We start from the raw sequence: 9,860 nt of genomic DNA, 5'->3' as shown, positions 1-9,860 counted from the left end.
CTTTATACTGTAAAGGATAACATTACATTTCCACCTACATTTCACCACCAGGTTGGAAACACCTGCTTTTCTATTACATTTAAAATTGTTGATACAACACATGACGGACAAACGATGTGAATCATGTCTCATCTTTTCCCTTTAGTAGAAGCTCTGCCTGTAAGCATCCAGTTGACGTCATGTTGCTGCTGTAAATGTCAGCGTCTGGATGATTACCCTAGCACCAGACATGTTCTGGCAGACAGTATCTGTGCTCTAATCACAATCTTAATTATTCCGCTGGAGGCAGCCCATTAACATGTTTTCTTCTTAATTAGAGAGGTACAGAGGAATTATAAGAAGCTGCTTGATGTTCCTAGTGAGAAATAAGGACATAAATAAACAAGAGCAGGGAAAAAGACAGAACATTTACATTGTTGCCATAAAACACTCCTTTTTCAGTGCAGTTGCCGTACCAGGCGATGATACAGCCCGACAGGATGCTCTCGATTGTGCATCTGTAAAAGTTTGTGAGTGTTTTAGGTGACAAGCCAAATTTCTTCAGCCTCCTGAGGTTGAAAAGGCGCTGTTGTGTGTTCTTCATCACCCTGTCTGTGTGGGTTGACCATTTCAGTTTGTCCGTGATGTGTACGCCGAGTAACTTTCCACTTTCTCCGCTACTGTCCCGTCGATGTGGATGGGGAGGGTGCTCCCTCTGCTGTTTCCTGGAGTCCACAATCATCTCCTTTGTTTTGTTTGCCATTGCGTGAGAGGTTATTTTCCTGACACCACACTCCCAGGGCCCTCACCTCCTCCCTCTAGGCAGTCTCGCACGCCATCACTCTCCTTGATCAAATAGCCCTTACACAGCCTGGAGGTGTGTTTTGGGTCGTTGTCCCACTAAGCGCAAACCAGATGGGACGGAATATCGCTGCAGAATGCTGTGGTAGCCATGCTGGTTAAGTGTGCCTTGAATTCTAAATAAATCACTGACAGTGTCCCCAGCAAAGTACACCCACACCATCACACCACATCCTCCGTGCTTCACGGTGGGAACCACACATGAGGAGATCATCCGTTCACATACTCTGCATCTCACAAAGACATGGCGGTTAGAACCAAAAAATGTTTTTTGCGACTGCACTTGAAGAAACATTGACTGACCTTCATGTATTAAGTAATGATGGACTGTCGTTTCTCTTTGCTTATTTTAGCTGTTCTTGCCATAATATAGACTTTGTCTTTGACCAAATAGTGCTATCTTCTGTATACCACCCCTACCTTGTCACAACACAGCTGATTGGCACAAACGCATTAAGAAGAAAATAAACAAGATACACCTGTTAATTGAAATGCATTCCTGGTGACTACGTCATGAAGCTGGTTAAGACAATGCCAAGAGTGTGCAAAGCTGTTATGAAGGCAAAGGGTGGCTACTGAAGAATCTCAAATATGAAATATATTTTGATTTGTTTTTGTCACGCGGGACTAGGTGGGTGAAGTAATCAGACGCAGAGAGTTCCACTGGGGAAAAGTGCTCTTTATTCCGGCACACAAAATGATAAGCCCAACAATACAGGGTGCGGACAACAACGTGACAACCCAAAAAACACAGGGTGCCAAGTTAAGAAAATAAATCCACCTCTATCTAAAACGCACACACGTAACATAAAGACAATCCCGCACAAAACAAGGGCGGGTCCAGCTACTAAAAATAGGGAAGCTCATTAAACCAAACAACAGAAACATAGGTGAAACTAATAAGACAAAACAAACAGACGAACGAAAAAGGGATCGGTGGCGGCTAGTAGGATGTTGACGACAACCGCCGAGCACCGCCCGAACTGGCAGGGGAGCCAACTTCGGCGGAAGTCGTGGCAGTTTTACACTTTTTTGTTTACAACATGATTCCATATGTGTTATTTCACAGTTTTGATGTCTTCACTATTATTCTACAATGTAGAAAATAGTAAAATAAAGAAAAACTTTTGAATGAGTAGGTGTGTCCAAACTTTGATTGGTACTGTATGTGTCATGGGGTGGCATTAGTTAAAACTTAATTGTACCTAGTACTAACAGAGAAGCACTGCTAAAGTGAGTTAATCATTCATGTTTTTATCCATCCAAACTGGCCATATTGTGGAATATTGAAGGAAATGACACACTATATAGTGTACATTTTACATTAACATCTGTGACTCGTTTCGGGAAAGGAGGAGCATGTCGCACATCACTACTTCACAAGAGAGGCATTTGAACTTGACTCTTTTATTTTTTTATCGAAATACATTTTTGGGCTGAAATGCCTTCTGGAACATGTGAACTTTCATGTGCCTTAATAACAAACTTGTATTCCATCCGATTGGCTGAGATAATGGATGGATGGACATGCCGGGAGATGAGTTTGGATTGGTTTGCCATGTAGCATGCTTCTGTCTATAATGTGAGCTGATTGACAGATCAGTTGGAAAAAGTGATGGGCTACTTTCTGCACACACCACGGTCAGTGTTAACGAAAATGACTTGACACAATGCTGACCAGACAAGATGTAGCTACAAACAAAACAGAGTTAAATGGTTCCAGTCTGCCATGAAGCGTTTATCCATGTATACAGGTAAGAGTCTAGCTACATTTTCAAATATTATACATTTGGTCAGAAAGTCGTTTTCATTGCAATTTAAAGTGTACTGTTAGCTAGCTAACTAACATTACTTATATGATCTGTGTTGTAATATTATTCGAATCAGAAACCCATTTGCATTGTTAGTTAACATTGATCCTAGTTGGTTAGCTTTCGTTACCTGCAGATTCATACTACAGCTATGACAGCTATGTTGGGATTATCCAGGTTCATTGTTTATCAAGCTAGCTAGCTAAATGTCTAAACAAAAGTTAGCCAGGTGTGTCTGGGGGTGGTTACGGCCATCTGTTGTATTTCATGATCATGTGTACATGTCTAGACAATAGTGACACATCCACTTAGCTAGATGTGGATGTGGGGTGGTTCTACCATTTCCTTAACATGAGCCATCAATTTAGACAAGTGTGTTGGGTAAATATCATCTAACAATGATAAAATATTTATACAATATTTTTTCTCTGGACACTTTCTGTTTTTAATATTGCTACTATGGAAGTAACCATTTCAGTGTACTGTTTACACCTTCTGTATCCTGTGCATGTGACAAATAAACTTAGATTTTATTTGATATAGTGTGTGTTTACCAGAGACTGTAAGTGTAGAACAACATGACCTGCACCAAAGTTAGATTAGGATATGGGCCAAGGACTAGATAAAGTGCATTTTTACCTGGAGATTTTCCTTATTCTAGGCTACTACTTTTACCACTTTTAGTCTTGAAATCTTTGGATATTTACTAAACTGCTCACTCTGTTTAGCACATGGCCTCACATGTGAATCCGGGTGTGAACGATGCTGAATGGGTGTAGACAAAGAAGAGCTCTCCAGTAGTGTACTAAAACATTCAAGGGCCATTTTCTCAAAAGTGGGGTTGCAAGTTTATCAACTTCCAAAGCAGAATTACTTTCCCATTGTTCCTAAACTGTAGTGTATGATATACTATACCATTTCTAGCTCTGAGTCTATACCTTTATACAATGTAAAATACACAATTTGCTACATAAGACCAAATTGAGGCAATCTGTCACATTTGAGAGATTTAGCAGACGCTCGTATCCAGAGCGATTTACATTAGTGCACAACTTTTTACCAGGGCCCATAGGGAACATACACAGCCATTTCAGATACAGCCACTGTTCCTATTGATAAGCTGGAAGTCCTGGAGGGAGTTTTAATTCATTTGACTGCAGGAAAGGGCTACAGTACTAAAGCAGGCTTTGCCCTTGGGTCAGTTGGGGCCACGCAGATCCCCAACCAGACACACTACTAAACAGATGTTTCTTAATTATTTAAAATGTTCATCTAAAATTACATACCCAAATCTAACTGCCTGTAGATCAAGTCCTGAAGCAAGAATATGCATGTTCTTGATACCATTTGAAAAGAAAACACTTTGTATTTTGTGGAAAAGTGAAATTAATGTAGGAGAATATAACACATTAGATCTGGTAAAAGATAATACAAAGACAAAAACTGCCGTTTTTTTGTACCATCATCTTTGAAATGCAAGAGAAAGGCCATAATGTATTATTGCAGCCCAGGAGCAAATTACATTTTGGCCACTAGATGGCAGCAGTGTATGTGGCAAAGTCTTAGACTGATCCAATGAACCATTGCATTTCTGTTCAACATTTTGTATCATGACTACCCAAATGTGACTAATTGGTTTATTAATAACTTTTCAAGTTCATAACTGTGCACTCTCCTCAAACAATAGCATGGCATTATTTAACTGTAATAGCTATTGTAAATTGGACAGTGCAGTTAGATTAATGCAAATTTAAGCCAATATCAGATATGTCTATGAAATGTTCTTGTTACTTACAACCTCATGCTAATCGCTTTAGCCTACATTAGCTCAACCATCCCGTGGGGGACCCACCGATCCTGTAGAGGTTTTAAGAACAAATTATTATTTACAATGACGACCTACCCGGACATATGTGACCTGTCCTGCTTGACACGGTCTTTTGTAGCAAAATGTGAAACAGAGTTTTTTACATTGGATAAAAGTAGAGACTCAGAAATATAAAATGTTATATTATACACTACAGTTGAGGAACAGTGGGATAGTTTGTTAAACTTGTAACCTCACTTTTGAGAAAATGGCCTATGAATGTTTTGCTACACCCACTGGAGAGCTCTTCTTTGTCTACACCCATTCAGCATCGTTCACACCTTCTGAAACTATAGCCCCGCCTGTAAATTTCAGAGCTTTGTCAGATTGTCCATTCGTAAATTCAGAGCGTTTCACTCTCGGAGCGTTCAGAGCACACACTGCATGCTCAGGCCAAGGAGTAAGTTTGATCCGAGCGTTCTGTCCTAACAGCAGTCAAGCACCCAAGCTAACTGGCTAATGTTGGCTAGGTTGCTAGCTACTTCCAGATGCAAATGAGAGAACAGCTCACTCTGACAATTTCACTCATTCTAGCAGAGCTGGTTAGGCTGTTTTTTTGTTACCCAGAGCGTTGGTGACTGCAAATGTGCTGCTTTCAACAATTTATTAATACGTTTTTTTACTGACACCGGCCAAATTCTACAGGTGTTGAGCGTTCGTAATTTCGTCAGTTATTTTGCACTCTGGCACACTCAGACGAGAGTGCTCTGAAATCAGAATAGATAGAGGAGATCTGCATGGAGGAATGGGCCAAAATACCAGCAACAGTGTGCGAAAACCTTGTGAAGACTTACAGAAAACGTTTGACCTCTGTCATTGCCAACAAAGGGTATATAACAAAGTATTGAGATAAACTTTTGTAAAGAACTGAAGTGTGTGTGTGTGTGTGTGCCTAATTTGTGGTGTTGTTGAAGAAAAGCAATAAAAACATCAGAAGCATCCACCTTCTTACCGGACATCCTGTAGTGGGTCAGAGCCGAAGTCAGAATCAGCATTAAATTAGCTTTAAGTAGATAGGCTCAAAAGCTAACTGCTCAGAAGAGCTCCAGCTAGCTGTTTTTTCAATTATACTTATGCCATTTACTTTATGTTCGTATTCTTATCTTGTATTATTTCTTATTGTTGTTGCATTGTCGAGAAGGAACCTGCAAGTAAGCATTTCGTTGGACGGTGTATATAATTTGTATCCCGTACATACTGTATGACTAATAAATCTTGAAACACACACAAACACAGGGGGTGAAGTTGCCTCCTTTTACCAAGCACAGGGGTGTGAAGCTGCCTCCTCATCCGAAACACACGGGGGTGAAACTCCCTCCTGTTTCTAAAACACAGGGGGTTTGGGAAGAGTGGCCTCCTCTTTCCAGTGTGGGTCCGTCCTCCAGATAATAAGAAATCTCCATCTGCCTTAGATGAAAATATGACGTGTTCTTGTTGTGAGTGATTCACCCTGCAACAATATCTTCTCTATGTTATCTGGGCTCAGCAACCCTTCTATGTGTAATCTGAAATGCTCGGTACTGTAATCCAGGACCAGGGGCTGTGTGTGAAGAGCAGCACAGGGAAGAGAGTTCTCTTGGCCCTGCCAAACATGCCCACATACGGTGTCATGAGTCATGCCGTTCTTCTTCCCTCCTCAAGCAACCCAAGGGATATGGCCAAGTTTCAGCTGACGGGTAGGGCAGATAAGGCACCCGCCGGTGATGCGTCAGTCCCAGTGTGGTGTAAACTGCTAGGCAGCGTTGGTGTGTGTGCATCATCCAGGTGACACCAAGACTCTTTGAGCTGTCTGACAGGAGAGAGTACTACTCTCAGGCATCAGTAGAGCTTCCGTGAGCTTCAGTTTTAATGTAGGCTTCACTGGAAAACATAAAGAAACATGAGCCAACAACATCCAAGCTGTCAGTAACCTCTCCTGACATAGCCATAGCAAATGATTTTGCTTCGTTTATGGCCTTTAGATGAATTGATGAGACAGGATACTATGATTGGAAAAATGCTACACAAGCCATGATTAGATAGAACAAAGCCCTTGATCTGAGCCCGTCAAACATTTAATAGAAAATCTCCAAACAAACACTATTTGTATGCACTCCCACATTGAATGCAGGTGTATTTATGCAATCTAAGTCAACAGGAGTTTACTGCCATGCTACAGCGGAATGCTACAGAGTAACTTGACTCTTTTATTTTTTTATCGAAATACATTTTTGGGCTGAAATGCCTTCTGGAACATGTGAACTTTCATGTGCCTTAATAACAAACTTGTATTCCATCCGATTGGCTGAGATAATGGATGGATGGACATGCCGGGAGATGAGTTTGGATTGGTTTGCCATGTAGCATGCTTCTGTCTATAATGTGAGCTGATTGACAGATCAGTTGGAAAAAGTGATGGGCTACTTTCTGCACACACCACGGTCAGTGTTAACGAAAATGACTTGACACAATGCTGACCAGACAAGATGTAGCTACAAACAAAACAGAGTTAAATGGTTCCAGTCTGCCATGAAGCGTTTATCCATGTATACAGGTAAGAGTCTAGCTACATTTTCAAATATTATACATTTGGTCAGAAAGTCGTTTTCATTGCAATTTAAAGTGTACTGTTAGCTAGCTAACTAACATTACTTATATGATCTGTGTTGTAATATTATTCGAATCAGAAACCCATTTGCATTGTTAGTTAACATTGATCCTAGTTGGTTAGCTTTCGTTACCTGCAGATTCATACTACAGCTATGACAGCTATGTTGGGATTATCCAGGTTCATTGTTTATCAAGCTAGCTAGCTAAATGTCTAAACAAAAGTTAGCCAGGTGTGTCTGGGGGTGGTTACGGCCATCTGTTGTATTTCATGATCATGTGTACATGTCTAGACAATAGTGACACATCCACTTAGCTAGATGTGGATGTGGGGTGGTTCTACCATTTCCTTAACATGAGCCATCAATTTAGACAAGTGTGTTGGGTAAATATCATCTAACAATGATAAAATATTTATACAATATTTTTTCTCTGGACACTTTCTGTTTTTAATATTGCTACTATGGAAGTAACCATTTCAGTGTACTGTTTACACCTTCTGTATCCTGTGCATGTGACAAATAAACTTAGATTTTATTTGATATAGTGTGTGTTTACCAGAGACTGTAAGTGTAGAACAACATGACCTGCACCAAAGTTAGATTAGGATATGGGCCAAGGACTAGATAAAGTGCATTTTTACCTGGAGATTTTCCTTATTCTAGGCTACTACTTTTACCACTTTTAGTCTTGAAATCTTTGGATATTTACTAAACTGCTCACTCTGTTTAGCACATGGCCTCACATGTGAATCCGGGTGTGAACGATGCTGAATGGGTGTAGACAAAGAAGAGCTCTCCAGTAGTGTACTAAAACATTCAAGGGCCATTTTCTCAAAAGTGGGGTTGCAAGTTTATCAACTTCCAAAGCAGAATTACTTTCCCATTGTTCCTAAACTGTAGTGTATGATATACTATACCATTTCTAGCTCTGAGTCTATACCTTTATACAATGTAAAATACACAATTTGCTACATAAGACCAAATTGAGGCAATCTGTCACATTTGAGAGATTTAGCAGACGCTCGTATCCAGAGCGATTTACATTAGTGCACAACTTTTTACCAGGGCCCATAGGGAACATACACAGCCATTTCAGATACAGCCACTGTTCCTATTGATAAGCTGGAAGTCCTGGAGGGAGTTTTAATTCATTTGACTGCAGGAAAGGGCTACAGTACTAAAGCAGGCTTTGCCCTTGGGTCAGTTGGGGCCACGCAGATCCCCAACCAGACACACTACTAAACAGATGTTTCTTAATTATTTAAAATGTTCATCTAAAATTACATACCCAAATCTAACTGCCTGTAGATCAAGTCCTGAAGCAAGAATATGCATGTTCTTGATACCATTTGAAAAGAAAACACTTTGTATTTTGTGGAAAAGTGAAATTAATGTAGGAGAATATAACACATTAGATCTGGTAAAAGATAATACAAAGACAAAAACTGCCGTTTTTTTGTACCATCATCTTTGAAATGCAAGAGAAAGGCCATAATGTATTATTGCAGCCCAGGAGCAAATTACATTTTGGCCACTAGATGGCAGCAGTGTATGTGGCAAAGTCTTAGACTGATCCAATGAACCATTGCATTTCTGTTCAACATTTTGTATCATGACTACCCAAATGTGACTAATTGGTTTATTAATAACTTTTCAAGTTCATAACTGTGCACTCTCCTCAAACAATAGCATGGCATTATTTAACTGTAATAGCTATTGTAAATTGGACAGTGCAGTTAGATTAATGCAAATTTAAGCCAATATCAGATATGTCTATGAAATGTTCTTGTTACTTACAACCTCATGCTAATCGCTTTAGCCTACATTAGCTCAACCATCCCGTGGGGGACCCACCGATCCTGTAGAGGTTTTAAGAACAAATTATTATTTACAATGACGACCTACCCGGACATATGTGACCTGTCCTGCTTGACACGGTCTTTTGTAGCAAAATGTGAAACAGAGTTTTTTACATTGGATAAAAGTAGAGACTCAGAAATATAAAATGTTATATTATACACTACAGTTGAGGAACAGTGGGATAGTTTGTTAAACTTGTAACCTCACTTTTGAGAAAATGGCCTATGAATGTTTTGCTACACCCACTGGAGAGCTCTTCTTTGTCTACACCCATTCAGCATCGTTCACACCTTCTGAAACTATAGCCCCGCCTGTAAATTTCAGAGCTTTGTCAGATTGTCCATTCGTAAATTCAGAGCGTTTCACTCTCGGAGCGTTCAGAGCACACACTGCATGCTCAGGCCAAGGAGTAAGTTTGATCCGAGCGTTCTGTCCTAACAGCAGTCAAGCACCCAAGCTAACTGGCTAATGTTGGCTAGGTTGCTAGCTACTTCCAGATGCAAATGAGAGAACAGCTCACTCTGACAATTTCACTCATTCTAGCAGAGCTGGTTAGGCTGTTTTTTTGTTACCCAGAGCGTTGGTGACTGCAAATGTGCTGCTTTCAACAATTTATTAATACGTTTTTTTACTGACACCGGCCAAATTCTACAGGTGTTGAGCGTTCGTAATTTCGTCAGTTATTTTGCACTCTGGCACACTCAGACGAGAGTGCTCTGAAATCAGAATAGATAGAGGAGATCTGCATGGAGGAATGGGCCAAAATACCAGCAACAGTGTGCGAAAACCTTGTGAAGACTTACAGAAAACGTTTGACCTCTGTCATTGCCAACAAAGGGTATATAACAAAGTATTGAGATAAACTTTTGTAAAGAACTGAAGTGTGTGTGTGTG

The sequence above is a fragment of the Oncorhynchus mykiss genome, chromosome 10, assembly GCF_057628025.1.
Source record: "Oncorhynchus mykiss isolate SJ-2025 chromosome 10, ASM5762802v1, whole genome shotgun sequence".
Lineage (NCBI taxonomy): Eukaryota > Metazoa > Chordata > Actinopteri > Salmoniformes > Salmonidae > Oncorhynchus > Oncorhynchus mykiss.
The sequence above is the reverse complement of the archived record's forward strand: the minus strand, read 5'-3'. Positions refer to the sequence as shown.